The 21,380-nt window shown below is 42.3% G+C and overlaps 2 long non-coding RNA genes across 3 annotated transcripts in view; both read right to left on the bottom strand.

Annotated features, from left to right (window-relative positions):
• LOC138815758 (uncharacterized) overlaps positions 1-21,380 on the bottom strand; it is a 76,930-nt gene that overhangs the window by 43,596 nt on the left and 11,954 nt on the right. For both annotated transcript variants that reach the window (XR_011368452.1, XR_011368453.1), the window contains exon 3: positions 8,263-8,565. This is a non-coding gene — a long non-coding RNA (uncharacterized lncRNA). The remainder of the gene's footprint in view (positions 1-8,262; positions 8,566-21,380) is intronic.
• Positions 2,906-7,027, bottom strand: LOC138815757 (uncharacterized). Its single transcript, XR_011368451.1, has 3 exons — positions 6,940-7,027; positions 5,565-5,696; positions 2,906-3,169 (listed from the first exon to the last, which is right to left on the bottom strand). It is a non-coding gene; the product is annotated as an uncharacterized lncRNA (long non-coding RNA).

The following is a 21,380-nucleotide window of genomic DNA, read 5'->3' as shown; positions in this document are numbered from 1 at the left end:
CCCATGCAATCAGTGAAAAGCCTTAGAAGCAGAATCTAGGTTCCTCTGAGGGAGAAGAAATTCTACCTCTGCTGTAAAACTTCAGCTCTGGCCTGTGAGTTGCCAGCCTGCCAGCCTGACTTCTCATTTCAGATCTACAGCCACCCGCACAATTCACCATCACTTACACCAGTTCTTGAAATAAATCTGTGTTAGTGTCTGTGTCTCTTGAAACTTCAGTCTATATATGTATATGTATGTATCTATGTAAAATGGATATAAATATAGCTATATCTATCTATGTAAGGACAGATATAGATACAAATATAAATATAATCTATCTATAAATATAGACACTGACTTAGATACCTCCTCCTGATTCTGTTTCTCTGGGGGACCCTGAATGACACAAGGCTCTCAGTTTATACTGTCCTCCTTTGTGGTATCTCTGAAGATAGACAAAGCCCATACTTAAAGTATCAACAAAACAAGGGCAGTAAAAGATGAAAAAAAGGTCATCTTCAATTCAATAAACATATCCAGAATTTTGAAATTGGAGGGTTTGTAACTTTTACATACAGATTGGTTCTATGTTCTTCATTGTGGTCTGTGTATGTGTGGAAAGGACAATACTTTTCTCAGGCTAGGGCTTCTAAAGGCACTAAATCGAACTTGATGCATCCCCAGTAGAAGATAAGTCCCTTAAGGTCAGAGGTTAAGTCTTGGTTTCTGTGACTATCAAGTCTCCAGGATGATACTTAACACAGAATTACATCTGTGGGAGGTGCTGAATCAACCTATCTTTCTCCAGAATATGTTTCATTATCTTTGAGAAATGGAAAACAGGCTTAAGGAAATGTAAATATGTTTGCTCAGAGCAAATGCATTTACAATCTCCCAGGGAGTGGCAACTTTGTCAGAGTGGCTGGAGATTTATTACACGGAAAACATTCCAGAGAAAAGCCCTTCTCTTGTTTTAGTCCATCCATAGGTTGCTGGGAGCTTAGAAGACAGATGCATGTCATGCTTTACAAGCATTTTGAGAGATTCATTTTCACAACAGCATGTAGGCAGATTGTCCTATGCAAATTTTGTTAGCAGTGGGTGGGGCAAAATGGACTTGTGCTGACACTTAGAATCTAGACTCAGATAGAACCTAGAACATGACATGATGTGGAGATACAGATATTTAGTAAATCTGGCTCATGGGCAGCCTGACCCTCAACCTCTGGATTATTAATACCCTTATGGAGAAAGTAGAGAGATCCAAGTCTCCAGACAAATCACTCCAACTTCAGGTGAGAATCTAAACTTGCAGAGAGAAAGCATCAGTGGAGCTCATAAAGGAGGGACTTTGGGTTGAGTGTAGCCTGTGATAAGACCCTTCCACTGATGGAAGTTAACCTGGCACCCTGCATCTCCAACCACAGAAACAAGCAAACAAACAAAAAAGGCTGCACAATCTGATATATGAGAGAAGACGGAACTCAGAGTCCAACAGACAAAGAACAAATATGAAAAAATTAAAAAAATTTCAATATACAAACTAAAAGGCACTGAAGAAAGAGAAGCAAGAAATAAAGCCTACATCATTCAGAACACATGCAGAACCTTCCAGAAGAAAACCTACCCTCTTTGCAGTCATCTCCTCTTACTATGTCTTCTTCCATATGTATACTTATCAAAAAGAATTATTTAATACCCTTTTAACTGCTCAATGCCCTTCCAGTTTTAGACCTAAATGGCTCCCCAAAATGTTACAAAGTTCATCAGCCCTTCCAGGCAGTTCAAGCCTGGCACTATCTCCTCAGGATGAGTTATTCAATTTTCTCAATACTATTCTACAGAAGCATTGCATTCTATTTGCTGAATGCTCAGACTTCAGTTCTCACCATCACTTCAACACCATGACTTGTTCTTTTTTTTTATTATTATATATTAGTGCTTGGTTTGGCACTTGTCATTTAGTAATAAACAGTTAACTAAAACAAGCAATCTGTTGAGACTTTTATATCCATCCTGGCCTCCCACTCACTCTAAAATATTGTTCTACCTTGTTCTCCATATTATGTTATCTAAATTAATCTATATTCATTAGTAAGTTCTATACCACTGCCTCATAATACTACCTACATATGTGCCTTGCACATCAAATCAGCCCACATGCTATATGGTTTTCTCATAGACCATGTAGCATTTAGCACTAAACAATGAATACAGGATATGCAATAAGTACCATTCAAGTATGTTGAGGACCTATGATGACTTACCTAACATTCAGGTCTATGTGTTGGAAGAAGAGATAATAGCGCCTAGGGTGAAGGTTGATCTGGATCCCAGGGAAATCCACTGTACAGTGATGGACCCCCTCCTGCAGTCACCTCCATCCACAGTCACCTGCTGGTAGGTAGCTCAAAGATCCATGCCTGAGGACCACTGTCTCTGGCTCTGTTTTGGAGAGGGACTGGCTATTGACCACCCCAGTGCAACCCTCAGTCCAAGAAAGAAGCAAAGAACCTGCTGTGATGCCCCTTCCCAGGCCTCCAAAGACTCTGGCCTCCTTGTGGGGGTAGACTATGGGAGGACGCTGCTCTGCATACGGTAGTCATGCATACAACTAAGGGATAATTCCACTCAAATCAGCATTCAGAACAAACAATAACACAAGACAGCTTTTCGTTGTGGCAGTAGCTCCCTAAGCAAGATGTCTGCACAATTACAGGACAATTACTGTCTGCAGTCAGGAAGGGAGAAGTGTCAGAATGAGGTCAGCAGAAGCGGTGACCTATCTGATAATTTATTAGATGTTGAGTGGCTGTTTTTCTCTCTCTAAGCCCCTGTGAGAGAAACACGAAAATGACACAGGGAGCCACAGGGTAACAGGAACCCAGGATGCAAGAGACATAATTGCCTTTTATCTCCTCTGGTTTAAGCTTTATCAAACCTTTCTGCTCCCTGGGCATTCTGCAGTAGCAGTGTGCACAGATCCAGCAGGAGAACCTGCTTTGGCATACACTGCAGGGCGAGGCCTGAGGGTGTGCAGAGCCTTCCCACCCCCCACCCCAACTCCTCCCTGTCCTCCAGCCTCTGATGGCCCAGCTTCCCACTCAGTGCTGATTGGCATTCTCCCTATGCTCTTGGGGTGCTTCAAGCTTGTCTCTTTAGGCTGAATTTCTTCTGAGTTCTGCACCTGTGAGAGATTTTTTAAGACAGGATACGTAAGGTAAAATTAATGTAAAATAAATAGATAAATTTCATCTTCTTAGAGAACAATGAGGCTCAAAGGCTTTTGTAGGATTCTGAACATCCATCCACCTATCCACCTACCCACACATCTATCTAGCCATCCATCTATCCACTTACACATCTGTGCACGTATGCATGCATGCATGTATCCAGCCAGCCAGCCAGCCGGCCAGGAAGGTTTTGCCCTGAATTATAGACAAGTCCATAAAACTCAATCCTCTATACTGGCCCTTTTTTTTCAGTCTTGGGGTTTGAACTCATGGCCTGGGCATTGTCCCTGAGCTCTTTCGCTCAATGCTAGCTCAATACTACTTCGATCTACAGGACCACTTCTAGTTTTCTGGTGGTTAATTGGAGATAAGAGTCTCACAGATTTTCCTGACCGGGCTGGCTTTCAACCATGATCCTCAGATCTCAGCCTCTTGAGTAGCTAGGATTAAAGGCTTGAGCCACCTGCACCTGGCCCAGCATAACATTTTAAAGTCATTGTTAGTGTTTTTGTATTAAAATGTCTTTCTTTATATCTGTCTCATATTCATTCACTTATTCAGTTTCAGACATTTATTGAGCACCTACTACTTGTCTGCTGTGATGTTCAACCCAACTGCCACAGTTGACTTCCTTAAGAAGCTGCTAAACTAGCCTCAGAAAGCTACTCTTGGAGGTCATGCTAGTAATGTGTATTGGAATCTTAGGGTGAATAGGAGGAAAATGCCATCTCATATTTACACGAATGATCTATTTGTTATAAAAAACCCTTTGGTCACGATCTCTCCTGATACAGTAAGTAGGTCGTGCTTGTTTCTATTCAAGAGGACAAAAGCATAGCTGTGTGTCTTCATTGGATCCTATAAAATACATTTACCAGCCCCTGATACCAATTCATAGCAGGGGTGGGTGGTGAATAGAGTCAGTGCCTCTCAGAGTTGCAGGTGGCACTCAGCCATTTCTCTCTGTAACTTCTCCTCTCTGCATGCATTTTCCTCTGTCCCCTTTTCCCTCGCTCCATTTGCTATCTCTCCCTCCCTTTCCCCTTGCCCTCTTTCTATTGACTTTGCCCTCCTTTACAAACACAGCATTGGACACTGCTCAACGGCTGCCACCTGGCTCTAGAAGGCTTTGCTTCCTCTCTGCTCCCTGCCTAGACCAACTCCCACATACAGAGTGTAGCAGGGAGTGGAGGAGCAGAATTGGAGAGACAGAATTGGCCCAGCCTCTGTGCTCTTCAAGCTGGCGACTCTCCATCCCACACCAGACCCTATGGGATAAGATTGCTGAACCAGCCAGGAGCAAGAAAGAACCCTGCACAGAGACACCCTTGTCTTTTCTGGTTTGAGCAGAGAAAACCAGTCATACACTCTGATTCATGCAGGTCTCATAAAAGGCCTGGACTCCTACTGGGGTTTCTTCTATACTGAGGCAAAAACCAGGGACTGGAAGTAGAAAGGCAGTGTTGGCTTTTTACCCTTCCTCAGTCTCCCCGAGTCATGCCCAGCAGGCAGAGAATCCTGACTGACATTGATTTATTGGAGCAGAAGAGGAAAAAGCAACAGCAGGCTAACCGTGAAAGCAGGAGTGAGGCCTGGCTGGAGAGGGAACTGACTTATTCTCTGGGCAGCACACGTGACTGAGAATCTCAGGCCCAGAGGGACTAAGAGCCAATTCAAGTGGGAGGTGTCAGAAATGTAAAAGCAAAGTCGGCTGTATACGCACCACGTTAAAAATGTCAAGAACAAGGCAGGGAAGAAGGCGAGGGGAAGGGTGCCTTCTGGTTTGTGGGAGGTGGGTTATGAAATGTTAGAAGCGCACGTTTGCTTTCATGTGTCTGCCTGTGGTGAGTCCAATCTGCAGGCGGCTGAGACCCAGGAGAACTGAGAGGAGCGCAGCATTCAGGAGCGCTACCTCCTCAGTCCTGTGCTGTGGCTGCACCAACAGACATTGGGAGACAGGCCTGATGCAAGTGAGCTCTCAAAGTCAGGGCTCAATCTATGCCCACTCAGCAGCTGGCGTGAAAGATCCAAGCTGGCTTTGATCTTGGCATTATTGATAAAGATGCTAGTTTCTCAACCTCTATTCCTTACCCAGGTTGCTCTTCAAGAGGTGAGATTCTTCCCACCTGAAAAATGTTAAGTGGTTTCTACCAGGCCCATTGTTTTCCTGACCAATGTGGGCAGTGCTCGACCTGGAAAGACATTCTGTCAGTCTGAGCAGGAACCTGACTATATTAAAAACCCATTTTATAAAAGGTACTTCCAGAGGCAGAAACTGGACCATTTGCCTTCGCTTTGATTCCTAAGATGAGAAGCTGGATACATGTTAGATGACTTAGTCCAGTATACCTGGTGTCTTACTGATAGGCAGGAAAGGTGAAATCATTTTCATGAACTTCTTCCCTCAGTGGTTAAGAGTTGCTTCTGCCCCTTTAACTGGGTTGCCTCCTGCCTTCTTCCTTGCAAAGGCTCAAGAAATGCCTGTTGGCAGAGAGAATCACTAGACTGAAATGTAGAAGTTTGAGATAAGAAGCCAAGGTATGGCTAGGCACCAATGGCTTTTGTCTGCAAGCCTGGCTTACTCAGGAGGATGAGATCCTAAAGATCACCATTCAAAGCCAGTCCAGGCAGGAAAGTCCATGAGACTCTCATGTTCAATAAACCACCAAAAAGCCAGTAGTGGAGGAATGGCTCAAGTAGTAGACTGCTAGGTAGCCTTGAGCAAAAACCAGCTCAGGGACATTGCTGGGGTCCTGAGTTCAAGCCCTAGGACTGGCGTGCATGCACACACACACACACACACACACACACACACACACACACACACACACACACACACACACACACACACACACACACACACACACACACCACAAAAGAAGACATGATGTGTCCTTAAAGCTGTAGATGACCTCCCAGGAGACCTGCTCTGTCCATCTGTGATAGGCATTAAGGCAACCACAACTCCTGACCCCCAATTCGTATGTCAAGTGTAAGTGTACACACTCAAATCCTGTCCTACCACCCCTTCATTTGCGACCTCACAAACAATGGGCTTCCAAGCAGTTTCTGCCCTGCTGAGCTACTCAGACTTGCCTTCATTGGTGTACAAGCAAGTGGAAATAGCCCAGCCAAGTGGAAATATGCAACGGTTCTTTTGTAACTCCACCCAGCTTGGGCTTGTGCTGGCTGTTGGGCTTAAGAGTAATGTAGGGTAAAAAAAAAAAAAAAAAAAAAGCGTTATGTAGGGTAATGGAAAACACTGGAAGAGATGCCAAGAGCTGAGGGTTTGGTGATTTTTTTTTCGTCTCAAGCCCACCAATAAGTTACTTAGCTGACACCCAAAACACTAAACTTTCTGGAACTAAACCTTCCCCATTGATTTTTATAACATCTGCCCTATTTACCTCCAAGTTGTAGGAAGACTTAGAGGAGCCAATTAATACACAGAAAGCAGATCCACCATAAACAACGTCCCTTGGAAAACCTTATCCTGCTCAGCCTTGGTCTAACTATAGCGGTTTGTGGCCATAAAACAGAGGTCCTTTTGGCTCATCCCTCAAACTCCTTTCCTCTGACCACAGGTTCGTACCCTCCCTGGTCCCTGCCAGTATTTGGAAGAAGTGTTATAGCGCATCCATCATCTTACTCTGAGACACAGGCTGGCCTTTGGTCCAGCAGATACAAGGCCACTCCTGGAGACACACAGGGAGTCCTCTCTCACCTGGAACAGGCTGGCTTGCTGCCTGGGGCGTGCTGTCTCCCCTAGCCTCTTCCTTTGCTCTTTGTTAAGCAATACATTGCTGAATCACAAACCAAAGTGGTGGTGAGTGAGGAAATGCACCTTACCCCACATATTAGTAGAGACTATTGAGGGCACCAACTATGTGTCATTAAGCCCTATGTGATGTCAACAGAGAAGCAAGCTCTGGCTGGTCCCTTCCTCCCCAGTATACTGTAGCTATGTGGGCTGATGGTTACTTTGGAGAGCTGAAGGGTAAACTCTACACAGAAGAGTTGAAAAAAACAAATACTCATTCTGAAAGAAGACTCAGAGTTGATGGCACAGCACAATGAGATATTGTGGAAGATACTCAAGTCTATCCATCATAACGGCGACAACACTCACTATGATGTCCTCTGGGGGCCCAGCCAAGGTCTTCGGGGAGCAATGGTGGAGGAGGGTTGCTGTGTATTTCTACCCTGGCTCAGAATGAAATGCCACCATCCTCATCCAGTTAGACACAAAGGAAGCAGAGTGATTCTCTGGGACAGAAGTGTGGAGTAGGTGGCAGTTCCAGGAGGATGCTAAATGGTTCCCAAAGCAAATTCCCAGGTAAATTCAAAGGCCACTAAGGGTGAGAAGCTGTTGCCACTGGCCAGGGCCTCCCTTTGAGCCAAAGGCCTCTCGCTCAATCCAAACACTAGCCTTTTGCTGGAACTGAGTTGTTCTTGGTGCTTAGTAGTTGGCGCTTAGAAAGGGATGCGTGGCAGACACAAAGATGGCTTTTAGGCTCTTAAAATTGGCACAAGCAAAGTCAGAAGTAGTCTAGGTCATGTGGTCTGTGCCTGCACTCTGAGGGCTTAAAGGAAGGTCTATGTCCGGCTGTCTGGTGGCCCCAGGATGGGCCTTGACCTTAAGCTAAGGCCCCAGGCCTACTGCTTCTTTGCATGAATATTAGAAGAATACCACATCCAAATCAGCATGGCTTCCTCTTGCAAGGCAAAAGCTCCCCTCTTAAGAACAATCCACTAGATCATTGTGAAAACTGGTAGAGAGAATATGTTTTCCCTTCTACCTTTAATTACACCGAAACCGCCTCCAGGGTACTTTGGCAAGTCTGAGAAATGGCAGCAGAGTGTTGCTAGGTTTCTTCACTGGCAAAGGGGTGCAGTTGAGTAGATGCAGTACAAACATTCTGTGGCCACTCAGTACAGTGAGGCTCTCACAGGACAGACTGAAGTGATGGGTCTCTTTCCATGTTTCCAGTCTCATCCCCCCAGCGCATGCGCCTCACTCTAGAACAGTTGTAAAACCAACACTCACTTTTCTGATGTTGCTGGAACAAGGTCCTCACACACATCATCAGCCCCAGCCGAGGGCACCACTTTGTATGTCCACATGAGTCACCAGGCTGGCACAGCCACACTTGCTCCACTCCAAAATCCTTGACTCATGGAGGGACTCATCTGTTATCACACCCACCATTGATGCAAGCACCTTTCTCCAGGTGGCCCGGAGCAGTTTACGAGCTACTGGCTCATTCTTCATCATGTCACTTGGAGGAAGAATAAAAGGTGGGGAGCAGCGGCATCTGGATTTTATCAGGAAACTGAGGCACAACAAGCCCTAGAGCAAAATATATAGTCATGAATGAGTCAGACACTACTGTGGGTCAATGGAGAGCCAAACTGAGCTGCTCTAGATTCTGAATTTGTTTTCTTGCCCCTAAATGTCATGCAGCGGTTTGGATACAGCAGACTCAAGCCAGGTGAGCTTAAAGAAATACTGTGTTGGTATAACCAATTTCACATCTCTCATTCCATCACTGACTCTTGCCCAGTTGATAAATTTGATTGACTTCCCTCTTATTTTTTACTTTAGAGGTCCCCAAAGCTCTTGTACTCCTGACTGCTCCCAATTCTGATGATTACCTCATTAAGTGACTCTCTATCCTTGTTTCCTCATTTTTGATGCCTATATATGAGGCTTTTGATGGGATATTAAATGTCTAATATATATATGCATACACACATATATATGTGTATATATATACACATTATATATTATATATATATATATATATATATATATTCTGGGGTACTGGGGTTGAATTCAACATCATGCTTACTGAGTCATGCCTCCAATTCCATTTATTTAATGGCTCTTTTGAGATCATGAGATAGGGTCACACTTTCTGCCTGGACATGCATACACCTAGGCACAATCTGCCTATATTAGACTTCCTATTATAACTAATATAAAAGGCACATGCCACCATGTGCTTTAACTCTTTGTGGGGAAGGGGTCTTATGAGCTGCCCAGATTATAATCCTGCCAATCTCAGCCTCCCAAATAGCTAGGATTATAGGTGTGAGTCATCACTCACGGTTTCATGGCTGAAGATCCTCAGCTAAGTTTGGGGGCCAAATCAAAATATCTACATGTCTAAGTAGCTGCAGTAAAGTAGCTCTATTAAAATAACTGCCCCTGATGAATAGAAAGTAGAGATGTCACCTGCCTGGGGCACCTGACTTCAGTTCTCTTTTGTGTGGCTTTGCCTTCTGTTCTGCTATATTTTGTGCATGGCTCATCAGAAGACGCACACACACCAGGACTGCTTTTTGTCCTGCTGTTCCAAGCAGGGGCTCTGTAGGTGTCACAGATGAAGCACACAGAAGCCAAGCAGGACGTTAATGGCATGACCACATGTTTTCACCTCCCCATAAGGCAACCTGGCTAGCATCCATCCTTTCCCCAACCTCTTTTCTACCCCCATCCACCCACCAGCTCTTGTTGGGTCAGAAAATGTAATTCTTTGATGGTGCCAGACAGACAGATGATGCTGGAAAGAAGAAAGAAAAAAAAAGCAAAAGCAGAATTCTAAATTAAGCATCAGGCTCATTTATAAAAATAAATAGCCACTGCCTAGCAACATGCTCACAGCTCAGCTCATCCTCCATGGTGAAATTTTTGTGTCTGGAGTGAAGGACATCACTGCATTCAGGAGGCCCCATCCCTGAGCCCCTCCCAGGCGTAGTACCCTGGAGAAGGCTGACAGTAGACTTTGCTCCTCATTTAACACCAACCAAAGGCCGTCCCCAAGGAGCAGAAGAGCTAGAGCTTCCCAAACTTCAATGAAGCCCTTGAACACCCACAGGCTCTTGGACATAACTACCTACCTAGGCCAACACAGCTGAAATTTCTAGAGTTGCTCTGTTAAACCTTAAAGAATGAAATAACTACACCAAAGAATAGTCCAGTAAACATGTTCTTCTCCTTAACACCATGTTCACCATTGGATGCCCAGTAGTCATCTTAGCATACAGCATGCAGCTAGCTCTCAAGAACTACATGAAGGAAGAAAACTGGAGGGAAGAATGGATGTGTGAATGGATGGATGGATGGATGGATGGATGGATGGATGGATGGATGGATGCTGTTGCATCCCATTATATAGTGTCCCAACTTGCCACCTCAAATGGAATGAGCTCCAGACTCCAAAGAGACAGATTCTTTTTTCTCTTTATTATGATATGTACTAAAAAGATTATGTCATCTGGGTTGGATTCTTAAATCTGAATCTGCAGCTAAGAATACAGATTCAAGAATACAGATTCTTATTTCCCAGAATGTGTGGGCTGACAATCCCAATGTGGAGAGCAAAGGACATTGGATATGCTTTTGGTAACAATTGTTAGTGATCCTGACCCTTCTCTTCTTTTCTAGACACTTCTTTTTTTTAGGGGGGGATCCGGTTGTGGAGCCTGAATTCTGGGCCTGGGCGCTGTCCCTCAGCTCTTCAGCTCATGGCTAAAGCTCTACCACATGAGCCACAGTGCCACTTCTAGCTTTTTGCTTTTTGCTTATGTGGTGCTGAGGAATTGAACCCAGGGCCTCATGCATGCAAGGTAAGCACTCTACCACTGAGCCACCTTCCTAGCCCCTTTCTGGACACTTCTAATAATAAGGTGTTGCTAAACAGAAATAGTACAGGACAAAAGAGCATATGATCTTTTGATCTTAGTCTTGTGGATGGGACACACAAGAAGTGGAGCCCATGGTGTTCCACAGACGCTCAACAGGAGACATATATCAAGAATGGGCCATGGTATAGAAGACTCAGTCCAGCCATCAGCCCTCCAAGGTATTAAACAATCACGAAAGGTTGAAGTGATGCTAAACAGCCCTTAGAATACTGCCAGTATGATCATTTTGAAACCTATTAGGTTCCTAATGAGGACAGAGGAGACATTGTGACTCCTAGGAACAGTTGCTCCTGTGGAATCCCATATGTTCCCTAGGGATCAAAGAGTGGTCACGGATAGCATGTCAAAATCATTTTAGAGCCAGATCCTTTTGGCTACAACATTAAATACATCTGAGAAATTGGCCTGCATTTAAAAGTCTGTATTCAAGCATCCTTGTCTGGCCTGTGCAGGCCAAAAACCATAAAACTACATTTGTGTCCATGAAAAGATAATTAAACTCAAATGTACAAGAATATATTGCAGGTTTATTTTTGGAATTAATAATGTGTAGGGGACAAATACCACTAAATAACAGCAACAAAACAATAATAATAATAATAAAACAATAGCATCCAGCTTCATCTAATACTTGAGAGAAATGAGTTCTTCTAGATTTCTTGTTTATTCCCATCCATAGCCTCCCACTGCACCAAAGCCTGGTGTTGGAACTTTTTAGGAAGAGACTTGATTTAGTATACAACCCAGTGGAGTCAACATGATCAAGCCACTTCCAAATGCAGTGATAACTCCTTGGTGTAGCTAAGAAAGCCTTCCCCAGAGAAGGCAAACAGGGAATACAACTGTAGGCCTCTGCTCCAACCTGGTGAGGATGCACTATACTCCATGGGTTCCCTAATGCTCCCCACCCAAGACTTCCTTCTACTTTGGGCGTGGCTGCTCTGTGAGGGCCTTCAAAGAGAAGTTACAGGGAGATTTTTTTGGGGGGAGGGGGGTCTGGTAGTGGGGCCTGAAATCTGGGCCTGGGCGCTGTCCCTCAGCTCTTCAGCTCAAGGCTAGTGCTCTACCACTTGAGTCACAGTGCCACTTCCAGCTTTTTTCTTTTTGCTTATGTGGTGCTGAGGAATCGAACCCAGGGCCTCATGCATGCAAGGCAAGCGCTCTACCACTGAGCCACCTTCCCAGCCCCTACAGGGAGATTTTGAAAGTAAAGTCCAAGACTCACTTCTGTGATCTTAACTGCTTCAACACTCAGTTCCCTTGTCCATAAAACAAGGAGAATGGAAGACACACTTCCTGTCCTTCAAGATTATGTCAGTACCAAGGGGGAAACAAACCTCTTAATCTGCAAGCTGTTGTTCTATGTAACAATGTTTTATAAATTATAAAGGCATGCAGTGAGAATTTTGCTTCAGATGTCAAAAATCTTCATGATGCCTGGTTCTCAGTTCTATAGGTTTTATTTTATGTTAGATATAATCCTAATTTTTTTGTGGAGACTTCTAGCCAGTTACTTAGCTCTGAATATCAATACTTCTAAGATTATCAATGCTATTTCTAGAAATGATTCTCCCTCAAAAAGAACTAGAATTTGAGAATGTACAAAGAACCTTTGGGTTCATCCCTTCTTTTTGCACATGCAGGCACAGAGGCAAGAAGATTATTCATGTGTCTACTTGTCAATTTTCGCTCACCTGTCCTTAATTCTTCTTATAGCTTGGCCTTGTACCTTCTCCAGTGGGTCTTTGAGCTTCATAGCTCAATCCAAATTCTGAAACTGGAACTTCACCTTCTACTGGACATCATCACTCCAGTATTAAGGCCTTTAGACTCTAGGGTTTATACCAACCACTGCCCCACCCCTACCCTTAGCTTCTCAACTCTTGTTTTCGGCTTAAATTATGGCATTATTTCCTTGGTTCACCAGCTTTCAGACAATACACTGTGGGACTTCTCAGCCTCCATCATTATATAAGCCAATGCCCTCATATTTCTAGATATTTGTATATAAATTGATTTAATGGTTAAACAATCAATTGGCAGATGATATATAGTTATCTAGGTAGGGAGGTAGATAGATAGATAGATAGATAGATAGATAGATAGATAGATAGATAGATAGATAGATAGATAGATAGATAATTGACCCTCTTTGCTTCCCTCCTTCCACATTTCCCCATATCTGAGTGAATATCACTTGAGCTAGGAATTTTATTTAAGATGTGGGGAATAGGGGAATCGTAGATAATTGAGGGCAAATGGCTATTAAAGAAGGGTGGTTATAGGAATGGGAATTCCAAAGGGATCAGAAAGCCTCAATTCAGTAGTTTATAACTTTAGAATTTGCCTTTTAGTTCTGAAATCTATCTATCTATCTATCTATCTATCTATCTATCTATCTATCTATCTATCTATACTTCACTTTATAGTTGTATTCATTTTCATGGCCAAAAATGACATTATATTCACGCAAAGATTTACACACCTAATGTAGGTTATCCAGTTGTTTTAGAGGAATGTGTCAGGAAGGGAACTAGGATTCTTTGAATGGACAGTCCTCTTATAGTCGTTCTGCTTCCTTTCAGGAAATGACCTTACATTTACTCCTGGAGATAATTCCCTGTTCTTACCACCACACATACCTACCCACATGAAGCCAAGGGTATCTTACCTCTCTCGTTTCAACATGAACAACCCAGATGAAGAAGGGCCTTTCATTTTACCTGTGCTAGGTAAACCCTACCTGTGCTAAGCCATAGGTAACACCCATCCTGGTTTGTTTAGACTCAAACTTGGTTTGTTCCTGGGACACAAGACTTTCAATGCAGAAAGGCTGAGTCAAATTGGTCATGCAAGCAAGTAACAACAAATCATGATTGAGATCAAAATAGTACCAAATTGCTATGTGAGCTTGGGGATCAGGAAAAAAACTGCAATGAATGGATGAATGAAATGGTGTGATTTGTCTTTAATGGAAAAAAAAATATCCATGAATAAAGTGGGAAAACCTGAGGGGAGGATCTTCTAGTACCTAGGTGAGCTAAAGAGCAGAAAAGCCACATTAAGCAGTGATTTAATCATTAAATGCAACAGATGCAATTGTTGACCTCAAGTGACTTTTAAAAAAATTAAAGATATTGACAACAATGTAATAACTCAAAATTTCCAGTTGAAAATTTAGCTGAACTTGGACTGGTGGTGTAGCTCAAGTGGTAAAGTGCCAACTGTGAGTGAAGACTCAAGTGAGAATATGAGGCCATGAGTACTAGTCCTGGTATGAACATACATACACATACACATGCTCGCTCGCACACACGTGCACACACACACACACATACACACACACACACACACACACACACACACACACACACCACACCACACCACACAACAAAATTGAGTTTTCTTTAAATAATGGAAGAGCTTAAGCCAACATAGACCGTAATTCTCCATGGATATAGTGATGTGGGTTGTAAGGCCTTGGTTGGTAATGAAATGGATGGGTGTGTTGGTGGCTGGGGTTTAAATACAATCCCTGCTACTTATAGGTAACAGTATTCATTAACTTAATCTCTCCTTAGTTTCTCATCTTTATAGCCAGTGTTAAATTCATACTATCAGTTTTTATATGTAAAAATTGCTTTGAAAGAGTGATGAGCTCATAACAATCATTTAAAAATGTCAATGTCTGCCGCTCCCCTTCTAACATAGGTAGCTTTGCTATTTTTCTTATGTAACATAACTTCTAGTTGAGATAGTTGAACTAAATGAATTTGGCAACTGTGATACGTCGAGTCACTAATAGCTCAAGTCAGCATCCTTTCCTGAGCTGATTAGACCCCTTGAGCAATAGCTCAAGTCTACATTTTTTCCTGAGTCGATTGTCCTGTATCCCCAGCCTGACACATGTTCCGATATTTTCCCTGGGCTACTCTCTCATCCTATTGGGTGACCATCACGAAACCTGACAGGAGGACAAATGACACACAGCCAAGCCAAGCAAAGCCTATCTCTTTTTCTTTCTTTCTTTCTTTCTTTCTTTCTTTCTTTCTTTCTTTCTTTCTTTCTTTCTTTCTTTCTTTCTTTCTTTCTTTTCTTTCTTTCTTTCTTTCTTTTTCTTTCTTTCTTTTTCTTTCTTTCTTTCTTTTCTTTTCTTTCTTTCTTTTCTTTTTCTTTCTTTCTTTCTTTCTTTCTTTCTTTCTTTCTTTCTTTCTTTCTTTCTTTCTTTCTTTTTCTTTCTTCCTTTCCTTTCCTTCTTCTTTCCCTCTCTCCCTTCCTCTGTCTCTTTCTTCCTTTCTTTCTTTCCTTCCTTTCTCCCTCCCTCCCTCCCTCCCTCCCTCCCTTCCTTCCTTCCTTCCTTCCTTCCTTCCTCTCTCTTTTTTTCTTTTTTTCTTTCTTTCTTGCTTGCTTGCTTTCTTCCTTCCTTCCTTCCTTCCTTTCTTTCTTTCTTTCTTTCTTTCTTTCTTTCTTTCTTTCTTTCTTTCTTTCTTTCTTTCTTTCTTTCTTTCTTTCTTTCTTTCCTTCCTTCCTTCCTTCCTTCCTTCCTTCCTTCTTTTTTCCTTCTTGTAGTATTGGGTTTGAACTCAGAGCCCTGTGATTGCTCAGTTTGCTTGCTCACAGTTGGTACTCTATCACTTGAGCTGTGATTCCAGTCCTGCTTAGTGCTGATTGTTTTAGAGACAAAAATCTCATAGACTATTCTGCCCAGGATAGCTTCAAACTAATACCCTCTGGATCCTGGCTTCCTGAGCAGCTAGGATTATAAGCACAAACGCACAGCTGAGCCTCCCATTTTCTAATCACAGAACCCTGGACAGCAGAAACATGATCCCCCAGTTGCTTAAAAAGATGTCTCATCCACTCTTTAACACCAAGTATTTTCCTGTCACTTTGTACCCTTGTTCCTCCCATGAGTATAAGGAAAAAGTCTGTGTAACTCAGTTAACAAGTCAATCAATCAGAAGACATGAATTGTTAGGAAAACAAGGAGTGCCTTCTTTACAGAAAGCTGTTTGTAATAAACTACTTTCTGCTGCTAAGCAACTCTGATGCTGCCTCTTCCACAAGTACAGCCAAACAGAACCCCTGATTGTCTACGGATATTAAGAAGAGGCTCTGATGAGTCAGAAAGTTCCAGAGAAAGTTTTACTCAGCTTCGGGTGAGTGTAGAATATTGCATAAGGACTGGGGCCAGGCCCGGATTGTGTTGTATGATACACGTAGTGTTTTACTCATGCTTGGGGATTTGACACTTGTTTGGGGAGCTAGCCATAAAGAACTGGGTTGTTCATTCATTGCTGAAGGAGTCATGGTGTGGGAGACTGTCTCCCTGGCTCACTGGAGTAGACTAGTAATTAAACTTATGGTTAGATGTTAACACCAAGCTAAGGGAGGTACAGTGGAACTCCCTAGAAGTGAGAGGCGGATTAGATGTTGCAACTGTCAAATCCCATAGCACAGTCATGCTGAGGAAATGAAGTGAATTGTGAGCCAGCCAATGAGAACAGCTGGAGAGTGGGGCTACTTACCACTACCCAATCTCCTGACTCTGTCTGAAGAAGGAGGGCAGGAACAAAGCCAGCCACATAATTCCTTTCACCAAGTTTACCACACTGGGCTACACCTCCTACTGTTGAAAGCAAGGGGGGGGGAGCAGGAGGGAAACTCTTTGGTGTAATTTTCCTAACCTCTAATTATATATTCCCCTTAATAAGTAAAGGTTGCTATTTCAGCAAAGCCTATCAGCTCACTTTGCAATGTTTGGAAGGAAAATGGGGAGATTTCCCAGAAGAGTGAATGTTTTCTTTATAACTTTTGCATTCTTATCCTTTTGATACTGAAAAAAAATCCATTTAATTTAAAATGCCAATCTCTGGGTTGACATAAATCTGTATTCCTAATTTGTTGAGAGGCAGTGATCAGGAGGATCATGATTCAAGAGTGGCCTGGGCAAAATGCTCATGAGACCTCCACTTCAAACCGAACAAATAAAAGTTGGTCATGGTGGTACATGCCAATCATCCAACCTGCATGAGAAGCCTAAATTGGAAGTTCTCCATCCAAGAAAGCCTAAACATAAACATAAGACCCTATTTTTTTTAATAACAAAAGTGAAAAAGAGCTTGGGGTATGGTTTGACTAAACATAAAGCCCATAGTTATCTCCCCAAAAAGATAAAGGGGAGAAAAGGAGTGGGGTGGGGGAGGGGTGGAAAGCTAGGTCTGAAATTGGGACTCAAACTCTGTACCTGATATGCTTTTCTTATTTGCTAGTGCTCTGCCAACTGAGCCATGCCTCCAATCCCTCAATTTATACTTCTATTTTCACTGAGAAATTAAGGTAGTGTTTTATGGAAGGCTTTATTTAAGTAAGCTGTGTTTCACAAGTTTATAGTGCCAGATTTTGTCACCCTTCCCATCTTTTCATGTTCCATCAATAGAGTGTTGGCTTGGCCCATACGACTTCCTCCCCCTCTGAAGAGATTTTATCTTGCCAATCTGAGCTCCTGGTTCACATGTTCAGAGTTACCTTCAGAGTAACCTGAAAATCCCCTGAGTCCCAGAAGTTAGACCCAGGTAATGTAAATTTTCTGCTAGTTGGTCCTAGGAGGGTAGAGATCACTCACTTATTTACTAATTTGTCTAATAATCTCTTTTGGATCAACTAACATGTGACTTTGATTCTAATAATATCCCTTATCTAAACAGCTAGGATCTAAAGGAAGCAAATACACAAGAAAGGTTACCAAACTCAACCAGCAAACAATAATGATGTAATTAGCAAATATCATTAAGATTTAGAGCCAGACACCAGTGGCTCATGCCTGTAATCCTAGCTACTCAGGAAGCTGAGATGTGAGATCATGATTTGAAGTTAGCCCAGGAAGTCCATGAAACTCTATCTCTAAAACACCCAGCAAGAATCTAGAGGAATTGCTCAAGAGCCTCAGCTGTAAGCAAGCAAGCAAATTGAGACAGTGCAAGATCCTGAGTTCAAACACCAGCACTGCCAATTTAAAAAAAAAAAAAAGGATATTAGGTGGTAAGGGTTGACATGGAGGTGCATACTTATTATTCCAGGTACTCAGGAGTCAGTGATTGGGAAGATATCAGTTCAAGGCCAGTTCTGGCAACAAAGTATAAGATCCTATCTGAAAAATAGCTAAAAAACAAAGCAACAGCCATTTTAAAAAAGTTAGGGGTGTCCCTCAATTGTCAGAGCACCTAGCAGGCTTGCGTTCAAATCCCAGAACTGTTCTTCCCTTACCTCCCCCGCAAAAAAGAAAGAAAAAGAATAAAAATTGATAGATACTGATAAATAAAGCATGAACTTTGATCAAGGATTGGCAAGGATGGCTTGCTACCTGCTTCTGTAAATTAACTTTTATTAAAACATAAAACACATTCATCTGCCCATGGCTGTTTTCACACCAACAGCAGAGTTAAAGAGCTACTATAGAAACTACCTCACATACATCCCCTAAAATATTTACTGTGTGATCCTTTATAGATTCATAATGTCAATCTACAATCAATTAAACTTTGAAGTTACTAAAACTTAGAAGAAACTGCAAGAAATGTGGAAGTAAAACCATAAGATGTTTGAATATTACTGTTTGGACAATGTTTTGATTCCCTTTGGCTTTTTGCTTTCTTCCCTGCTTCTAATCGCAGAACACATCACTGAGACCTAAGCTGCCTCTTACAATTCTGCCAGGTCCCTTCCTGCTGTATGGTCTTACTCTCCACCTTCACTTCCTCACCTGGACTACAGAGGACTCTCCAGCAGGGTTGGAACAATGGAGAAGTTTAAGAATAGCAAAAATCACTTTTGCAAGCTCACCATACTCTCTCTCCTACTGGAGGACAAAATCTCCTCAAACCCATAAGATAAACTGGGTTACGTAACTGTGTTGGTGTCAGCCTTGTTACCTAGAAAACCACTGAACTTCATTTTGCTTCATGGTTTCCATCTGCAAACACAAATCACATGACCTGGGACTGTGCTAGGAAGAGATGCCCAAAGGTGAAGCAGAGCTTCTGGTGGGAGCTCTTTGCAAGCTGATTGTGAGAAAGGTTTCTTTGAAACTAGTAAAGCAACAGCAAACCACTAGAAGAAAAAGATGGAAATACCCTTTATCTAGCACAATGGAAGAAATTACCTCCAAACTGATGCAAATGTTGGAGAGGAAAGGAGCAATGAACCTCAGTAGGGCAGTTGCTAGAAGCAATGGCCATAGATGGACCCCATCCCCCACTCCAGCAGCCCAGAAGCTCTACCCTGAAGCTGTGCTTGATCCTGGAAAGGCAGAAATAGAGTTTCTGTTTTCCCAATGTTCTACATATTCAGCAATACACTACTTACACAGGGATATACAGTTTTCAATATCTACCCTATCATGTATTTAATGCAATATAAGTTTTATCTTCATTTAAATGTCTAACTATCTAATCCCCTTCTAATCAATGGGTTCCCTACTGTACCCATGAGCAACTATACTCTCATTACCAATTATATAACAGTCCTCATATTTATATGCAATAAGATTAATGTATGCAAATATGGATATTCATGTACATCATAATCATAAATACAGCCAAATTAAAACTGGCTTTATCTATCATTCTCTAGTAACTGTTATCTCTACATATTTATAAGGCACAGATAATCACTCAATGCCACATGTCTTTGGAATCACTAAAAATAGGATTAAATTGTATGTGTCAGACTTTTCATGTTAAATATATTTTACTACTTTAGGATTCATTAAAAAATGGTAAAGCAGGTATAGAAAAGTGACAACAGTTACTTATCAGAATATTGGATAACCAAATAATCTTATATTCTAAGTTTAATAACAGAGTTTATGATATTGTGGTTTATCCTTTAGGAACAATTAGCAATGGTTATTACTGAATTCATGAATTCATTGTGCAGTTGGAAGTTGTGCCATTAAAAATATTAGCATTTCTTATCTAAGTGCTGGTGGCTCACGCCTGTAATCCAAGCTACTCAGGAGGCTGAGATCTGAGGATCACAGTTCAGAGACAGTCTGGGCAGGAAAGTCTCTGAGACTCTTATCTCCAATTAACCACCAGAAAACTAGAAGTGGTGCTATGGCTCAAGTGGTAGAGTGCTATCTTTGAGCAAAAGAGTTCAGGGACAGCACCCAGGCTCTGAGTTCAAGCCCCACAACTGACAAAAAATACAAATAAAAAATTAGTATTTCCATTGAGGAAAACACTGGGTGGAGAAACATGGTTATTGGTATTGTTTTGTCCCACAGTTCTGAAGGCAAGGAAGTTCAAAGCACAGTATCAGCATTCGCTTTGCTTCTGGTAAGGGCCTCATCCACTCTCAGAAGACCTGACTTTGTCTCTTAAGGGAGACATTCATCTGCTGATGAAGTGGAGCCATGACATAATTAGCTCTTAAAGGTCCCATCAGCTCTTAGGATGTTGCACAGGGAATCAAATTTCAACATGAGTTTTTGTGGGGACATACCATAGACAAACCAAAGCAATGGTTCTCCTGTCTTCTCCCAGAGCTGCAGCAGGTGTTGGGAAGATTATGTAACGGCTGGGACATAACCAACACTCTGAAGACAGCAGCTATTCTATTACTCTTCTGTGAGAGCACCTGTCATTCTGACTTGGACACCACACACCTTCTGCCTGAGACTGGCTTTTTATTGGCACACCAAGGAGTATACAATAGATGCTTCACAAATATGTGTTGACAACAATAAAAACTTTAGTGACATAACTAAGCAAACATGGGTGGAATGATGTAGGAAAGGGGCAAGGGAAGAAGGTACATGAGATTCCCTTGCAATACAACAAAATCAATATTAGTCTCTACCAGAAGCTGAGGCCAAGCCTCCCCCTTCATTGGATATCATACTCATGACTGTAGGCAAAGGGGAGGGATCAGGCCTGCTGGCAGAAAAGCCTTAAAGCCCTGGCTCCCAGAAGAGCCAGGACTGGAAGGAACCATCATGGAAGCAGAACTGATGTTCACAGCATGAGTCATTCCTTATTTACTTGAGTGCAGCTTACAAAATGAACATAGGGTTTGAGATCAGATCTACCTGCATTCACAGACTTATTCTTCAACCAAAAGCCTGTGGTGGGGGGCGGGGGGAGAGGGGAGAGATCAAGAGCAAAATCTTCCAGGCAAAACTTCCTGGACTTGAATCCCAGCACCCCTATTTCCTGGCTGTGTAATATTAGGTATAGCAAAGAATCTGTCTGTGCCTGAGTTTTCTCATCTGTGAGGTAGAGATTATAATTCCTATTCCACAGGGCTTTATGAAGATTAATGAGATAATAATTGTAAAGTTCTTAGTACAGGGCATGGCATATTACTAAGCAGTTCATATAGGTATCCTGGATCATTCTGAGCCTAGATTATCTTGATAAGAAAATAGACCTATGTGGAATTTCTTGGAATAGC

The sequence above is a fragment of the Dipodomys merriami genome, unplaced genomic scaffold, assembly GCF_024711535.1.
Source record: "Dipodomys merriami isolate MVZ:Mamm:240054 unplaced genomic scaffold, mDipMer1.0.p SCAF_667, whole genome shotgun sequence".
NCBI classification, from domain to species: domain Eukaryota; kingdom Metazoa; phylum Chordata; class Mammalia; order Rodentia; family Heteromyidae; genus Dipodomys; species Dipodomys merriami.
Note: the sequence above shows the minus strand (reverse complement) of the source record. Positions and strands in the feature narration are given on the sequence as shown.